Below are 8012 nucleotides of genomic sequence, written 5' to 3'. Positions count from 1 at the left end.
GTATTTACCACTAGTTTATGCAAGAGGGACCAGAAGCTTCATAAGAGCGCTGTCAATGCCGTTGAGCCGGCGATTCCACGTTATTTGAGGTGGTCAGAACAACCTATTGTGTGGAGCAGAGAAGATCATCCTCCCCGGGTTGATAATCCGGGTCACTTAGCCTTGGTAGTGGCACCTCAGGTTGGTGGATATAAATTCACTAAAGTGCTCATGGATGGAGGCAGTAGCATCAACATCCTCTACTATGAGATGTTCCGTCGGATGGGGTTGACTGATAAGAGTCTTAAGCAATCCAACACTATTTTCACGGTTTTGTGCCTAGCAAGTCGGCATACCTAGTTGGTAAGATTGAACTGGAAGTAGCCTTTGGGGATGAATATGATTCCAGGGCTGAGAAGTTAACTTTTGAGGTGGTTAAGATCAGAAGTCCATATCATGCTCTATTTGGACGGCCGGCTTACGCCAAGTTCATGGCTCGGCCGTATTATGTATATCTATAGCTCAAGATGACGGGTTATAAAGGCACCATTATAGTACATGGAAGCCGTAAAATAGCCCTGGAATGTGAGGAAGGTGATGCCGCTTATGCAGAGTCTGTTTGCGCGACAGAGGAGTTGAAGTTCTATAAAGATAACGTTGACCCGGCGGACATGACGTCTTTGAAGAAGCCAACTACGGAGCATGAACCGGTGTTGAAGTTCAAGTCGGCTGATGACACCAAGATGGTTGATTTTGTGCCAGGCGACTCATCCAAACAGTTCATCATCAGTGCCAACTTGGATCCAAAATAGGAAAGCGCGCTCATTGAGTTCATCCGTGAGAATCGGGACATCTTTGCATGGAAGCCTTCTGACATGTCGGGTGTCCTGAGAGAACATGCTGAGCACACTCTTAACATTGATCCGAAGTTAAGCCGACCAGGAAGTTTCTTCGGTGGTTTAAAGAGGAACCACGCAAGGTCATAGGAGAAGAGGTGGCCTGGCTCTTGGCGGCCGGGTTCATTGTGGAAGTTTTTCACCCAGAGTGGTTGGCTAACCCGGTGCTTGTACTCAAGAAGAAAGGCACCTGGCGTATGTGTGTGGATTACACCGATTTGAACAAGGCTTGTCCGGCTAACCCTTTTGCTCTCCCTCGTATTGATCATATCATTGATGCTACGACGGGTTGCGAGCGTTTGAGTTTGTTGGATGCATACTCAGGTTATCATCAGATCAAGATGGCAGTTAAGGACCAGGAGAAAACAGCTTTCATCACTCCGTTTGGAGCCTTCTGCTATGTTTCTATGCCTTTGGGGCTTAAAAGTGCCCAGGCAACTTATCAACGGTGTGTACAGAATTGCCTTCACAATCAGATTTGGCGGAATGTTCATGCTTATGTGGATGATATAGTGGTGAAGTCCAGAAAGGAGGAAACCTTGGTAACAGATCTGAAGGAGACCTTTGATAACCTCCGGGTCTACAAGATGATGCTTAACCCGGCCAAGTGTGTTTCCGGAGCCCTAGCTGGCAAACTTTTGGGTTTTCTGGTGTCTAACAGAGGTATTGAGGCTAACCCGGAGAAGATCAAGGCAATCACATCTCTAGCTAAACCAGTGTGCATCAATACGTTTAGTGGCTGGCGGGTCGCATCGCGGCCTTAAGCCGGTTAGGGGAGATGGTGATGCCTTTGTATCAAATGATGAAAAAGGCGGATGACTTCGTCTGGAGTGATGCTGCTAACTTTGCTTTTGAGGATTTGAAGAAACAACTCGCTGAACCCCAAGTTCTTGTTGCTCCAGTTGAGAAAGAGCCGTTGTTATTGTATGTGGCTGCTAAATCACGAGCTGTTAGTGTGGCCATTGTGGTGGAACGCAAGGAGGTCGGCAAGGAACATCCGGTCCAACGGCCGGTTTATTACGTCAGTGAGGTGCTGATTGAATCTAAACAAAGATATCCACATTGGCAGAAGCTTGTGTATGGGGTGTTCATGGCAAGCCGGAAGCTCAAACATTACTTTCTGGGTCACCGAATCACTGTGGTTAGCTCTGCTCCTTTGGGAGACATCATTCAAAATAGAGAAGCTACTGGATGAGTCGCCAAGTGGGCCATTGAACTTGGGTCTCATGGGTTGAAGTATGTGCCACGTACTGCGATCAAATCTCAAGCGCTGGTGGACTTTATTAATGATTGGACAAAGATGCAGATGCCAAAGGAGAAACTAGACAACACATATTGGACGATTCACTTTGATGGGTCCAGACAGTTGGAAGGCTCGGGGGCTGGAGTTGTTTTAACTTCCCCTCAAGGTGACAAGTTTTGTTATGTGTTGCGGTTGATGTTTCCTTGTACTAACAGTGTAGCAGAATATGAAGCCTTGCTCCACGGTCTTTGAATGGCTAAAGAAATGAGTCTGAGCCAGGTCCGGTGCCTTGGCGATTCAGATTTGGTGGCTCAACAGGTGTCAGGCAAGTGGGATTCCAAGGATCCTCTCATGGCGGCTTATCACCATGAAGTTGATGCTGTTGCAGGACATTTTAAGGGTTACCAAGTGGAACACATTGACAGAAGAAAGAATGAATCAGTCGATGCCTTAAGCCAGCTAGGGTCTCAGCGTAAGCCGGTGCCACCTAACACCTTTTTGGATGTTTTGCATAACCCGTCTGTTAAGTTACCTATAGAGGAAGATTTGGCCGTTCCTGACCCGGAGGCACAGTTGGTGGTAGCTCTTCACGTCATCCCAGATTGGACAGTACCGTTCTTGGCTTACATGACCCGGGGCGAGTTGCCAGAGGATGAGACCCTGGCCCGACAGATAACCCGGCGGTCCAAGTCAATGACGATTTCCGACGGAGAATTATACCATCGCAGCGTCACTGGAGCATTTCAGCGGTGTGTTTCTCCTGAAGAAGGCCAAGAAATACTTCGTGAGATCCATAAGGGGATTGTGGTCATCACGCAGGGTCAAAATCTCTTGTGGCCAAAGCTTTTCGTCATGGTTTTTACTGGTTGACGGCTCACGCTGATGCACAAGATCTGGTCAGTAGATGTGATGGATGTCAAAAATTTGCACGACGAGCACATGTGCTGGCTCAGGAATTGCGGATGATTCCAATCACTTGGCTGTTTGCAGTCTGGGGGCTTGACATGGTTGGACCTTTCAAAACGTCCAAGGATAAAAAGACGCATCTTTTAGTGGCAGTTGACAAATTTACAAAGTGGGTTGAGGCAGAGCCAGTGAGTAAGTGTGATGCAGCCACGGCGGTTCAGTTCATGAAAAAGGTGATTTTTCGCTTTGGTTTTCCACACAGCATTATCACTAACAATGGCACTAATTTGTCCCAATGGGCTATGGAGGAGTTTTGTCAAAGAGAGCACATCCGGCTGGATGTTTCTTCTGTAGCTCACCTTCAATCTAACGGGCAGGCTAAGAGAGCAAATCAGGAAATCTTAAAAGGTCTCAAGCCCTGACTCATGGTTCCCTTACAACGGACACCGGGTTGCTGGGTAGAGGAGTTACCCTTGGTACTGTGGAGTATTAACACCACTCCTAACAGGTCCACGGGTTATACACCCTTCTTCATGGTCTATGGAGCGGAAGCGGTGCTGCCTAGTGACATCCGTCATGACTCGTCTCGTGTGGCGGCTTATGTTGAAGCTAATAATGAACAAGCCAGACAGGATGCACTTGACTTCTTAGATGAGGAGAGAGACTTAGCAGCGGCTCGATTAGCAATTTATCAACAGGACCTGCATCGTTATCACAGCCGCCGGGTTAAGTCCAGGACTTTTCAAGAAGGTGACCTGGTGCTCTGGCTAATCCAGGATCTGTCAGATGCACACAAGCTATCCCCGCCTTGGGAAGGACCCTTTGTGGTCAGCAAGAACTTAAACAATGGGTCATATTACCTCATTGATGTTCGAAAGCACAAAGACTCACGTAAGTCAGAGTAGGAGACCCGCCGGCCGTGGAACATTGCTCAACTTCGGCCATACTACAACTGAGCCACCTGCTCTCGTCATGTACATACTTTGACGTTGTATATACTATGATGAGTAATAAAGCAGGACCTTTGTCCTTTTTCCTCTTCAAAGGTCATATATCTTTACTATTTTTCATGACTATTAAGGAGTTGATCATATCTGAATTTAGCTTAACCTTTCTGGTCCGGCTTATGATCGTATTCGAATCTAGCTGTAAACCTCATGATCATTTGGGGGCTTCCTGTTCAAACATAGGTCGTATTCGAACCAAAGAGAACATAGTTGTCGTAGCCCTCTTTATCGGCTCAAAGCCAAACTCACTAGGGGCTTCTTGATCGTATCTGAATCATAGCTTAACCCCTTTTGGGTCCGACTTGGATCGTATTCGAATCAGGGTCGTTAAAAACCACTCAAGATCATTTGGGGGCTTCCTGTTCAAACATAGGTCGTATTCGAACCAAAGAGAACATAGTTGTCGGTACCCTCTTGATTGGCGCAACACCAAAGCAACTGGGGGCTATATGATCGTATTCGAATCTTAGCTTAACCCCTATGGTCCGGTTTACTGATCGTATTCGAATCAGAAACCCCCAACCTTTAGTTACAAGGTTAATTTATATTGTTTGCAAACTGTTATTTGCCTTATTGGTCTTTTATTGTCTCAATTTTAAACAATCAGCACGGTCTTTTCACCAGCTTGACTATTTGACAATAAGCCGCCAAGGCAAGATAGTCATCAGGCATATAGAGGCATTGACTTCTCAAAAGGACTGGATCATCAACCTCATCTCCCGGGTCATATAAACCGGTGGTCCAGAGGTAAAAATACAAGTATGACTGTTATTTACGAACAATTGTTTTTGTGTTAATCAAAGGTTGTTTCAACCTTGTTTATTTTCGCATCTGTTTCTTCTACTATGATAAACCATTGGTTATATACCGGGTGTTCTGACCCGTTCGGTGCTAAACCGCCAAGCCAGTTTTTTTTCCTTTTCTACAGGAACAGAGACGAAATATTACAGAGATAACCATAAATGTGATGCATATATTGACATCAGGAAGCAAAGAGTCACACACAACATCTTATGCACGATGGCATAGGCAAAATATGCAGTTGTTTCAAGCTAAATCAATTACAAGGCTTTAAAGAGCCCACAAAGATGGTTCTCACTCTTCCCTCGTCGGTTCACCTCCTTCTGTTAATTGGAAGCTGGGATTGGACCAGTCAAAGCCATTCATGGCAATGAACTTTGCTTCATCATCAATCAGGTCAGCTGGATCAACTTTTGGAGCAAACGTATGTTGACGAACCGGCGGGATAAGGTCTGTCACCTTGTAAGATGGAGTCGCCATCTTCTTATTCTCCAAATCAAAACCCGGCTGATATTTGTCAATGTTGGTATCATCTCCAAGAATGGTGGCCTGAGGTCGAACTCCCCTCACGCAAGCAACGAAGTCATCCTGCTCAAATAGAGACATGTCTTCCTTCACGGTAGGGTACCCCCTGGCTACATTCGCCGGGTCTAGATCTGGCACCCAGGCTTTGGAGCGGCTCAGGGCAGTCAAGGCTCCGGCTCTGGCACAGGATCGTTTGACTTCTTGAAACCTGGCGGGTAAGATTGACAATTTTTTCAAGACATCACTGAACCGGTTGGGTCCTTGGTTGGAAGGAGAGATAGCAGCAAGTGCTCGTTGAGCGCCAGTGTACAACTGCTCCACTAAGGTATAGACCGCCTTCAGTTTAGTCACATTATCTTGGCTCAGATTCTTGCTTCACGTGCCTGCACATATTTTTTAAACAAGGGGTCAACAGGCGGTTTATATTCCGGGTCAAAAGAAGGTATAAAAGATCAGTATAGATGGCTTACCAAAGATGGCAGAAACCATTTGAGACACCCGGTTCTTTAAGCCGGTCAGCTCCATGGTAACCTCCTCAAGAGCCGCTTCAGCTTTTTCGGCGTGTTGTGTCAGCGGGGTCTTTTCTTCAGCCCAGGATTTCTTTTTTGCACTCAAGCTGGTTTCAATTTTCCGTCTCAGCAAGACTTAATTGAAGTTTAGAATCAGCAGACTTGATTTCTGCCTCTTGATCCGCCAGCCGGGTCTTGACGTCAGTTAATTGGGAACCCAATTCAGATAGGGCATTCTACAAAACATACACAGGTGTGTCAAGGTTTAAACTAAAGTTCAAGATTCAAGTCTCAAGTACTTTGCACTGTGATACGTCTCCAACGTATCTATAATTTTTGATTGCTCCATGCTATATTATCTACTGTTTTGGATGTTTATGGGCTTTATTATACACTTTTATATCATTTTTGGGACTAACCTATTAACCCAGAGCCCAGTGCTAGTTTTTGTTTTTACCTTGTTTTAGGGTTTTGAAGAAAAGGAAAATCAAACGGGGTCCAATTGACCTGAAACTTCATGGAACTCATTTTTGGAAGGAAAGAAGCCTAGAAGACTTGAAGTGCACATAAGGGAAGCTTCGAGGAGGCCACGAGGTAGGGGGCGCACCCACCCCCCTAGGGTGCGCCCTCCACCCTCGTGGGCCCCTCGTGGCCCCCCTGGCGTACTTCTTCCGCCTATATATCTATATATACCCTAAAAACATCAGAGAGCACAATAGATTGGGAGTTCCGCCGCCAGAATCCTCCGTAGCCACCGAAAACCAATCTAGACCCGTTCCGGCACCCTGCCGGAGGGCGCAATCCCTCTCCGATGGCCATCTTCATCATCCCGGTGCTCTCCGTGACGAGGAGGGAGTAGTTCTCCCTCGGGGCTGAGGGTATGTACCAGTAGCTATGTGTTTGATCTCTCACTCTCGTGTTCTTGAGGTGATACGATCTTGATGTATCGCGAGCTTTGCTATTATATTTGGATCCTATGATGTTTCTTTCCCCCTCTACTCTCTTGTAATGGATTGAGTTTCCCCTTTGAAGTTATCTTATCGGATTGAGTCATTAAAGATTTGAGAACACTTGATGTATGTCTTGCCATGCGTATCTATGGTGACAATGGGATACCACGTGATTCACTTGATGTATGTTTTGGTGATCAACTTGCGGGTTCTGCCCATGAACCTATGCATAGGGGTTGGCACACGTTTTCGTCCTGATTCTCCGGTAGGAACTTTGGGGCACTCCTTGAGGTTCTATGTGTTGGTTGAATAGATGAATCTAAGATTGTGTGATGCATATCGTATAATCATACCCACGGATACTTGAGGTGACATTGGAGTATCTAGGTGACATTAGGGTTTTGGTTGATTTGTGTCTTAAGGTGTTATTCTAGTACGAACTCTAGGGCTGTTTGTGACACTTATAGGAATAGCCCAATGGATTGATTGGAAAGAATAACTTTGAGGTGGTTTCGTACCCTACCATAATCTCTTCATTTGTTCTCCGCTATTAGTGACTTTGGAGTGACTCTTTGTTGCATGTTGAGGGATAGGTATGTGATCCAGTTATGATATTATTGTTGAGGGAACTTACACTAGTGAAAGTATGAACCCTGGGCCTTATTTCCTATCATTGCAATACCGTTTACGCTCACTTTTATCATTAGTTACCTTGCTGTTTTTATAATTTCAGATTACAAATACCTTTATCTACTATCCATATTGCACTTGTATCACCATCTCTTCGCCGAACTAGTGCACCTATACAATTTACCATTGTATTGGGTGTGTTGGGGACACAAGAGACTCTTTGTTATTTGGTTGCAGGGTTGCTTGAGAGAGACCATCTTCATCCTACGCCTCCTACGGATTGATAAACCTTAGGTCATCCACTTGAGGGAAATTTTCTACTGTCCTACAAACCTCTGCACTTGGAGGCCCAACAACATCTACAAGAAGAAGCTTGTGTAGTAGACATCACACTGAAATACCACTTGACACTTGGGGGCTAATGTCTACCAAAACAATTTCTTATGACTCTAATATATTTCAAGTCCCAAGTACCTTACAAAGTAAGAGCACTTGGCACTTGGGAGCTAATGCATGATATTCAGAAAGTCTCTCAAGATTAAGCCGGATTACAATATTTGTTGGGT

The sequence above is a fragment of the Triticum urartu genome, chromosome 6, assembly GCF_003073215.2.
Source record: "Triticum urartu cultivar G1812 chromosome 6, Tu2.1, whole genome shotgun sequence".
NCBI lineage: Eukaryota > Viridiplantae > Streptophyta > Magnoliopsida > Poales > Poaceae > Triticum > Triticum urartu.
Note: the sequence above shows the minus strand (reverse complement) of the source record.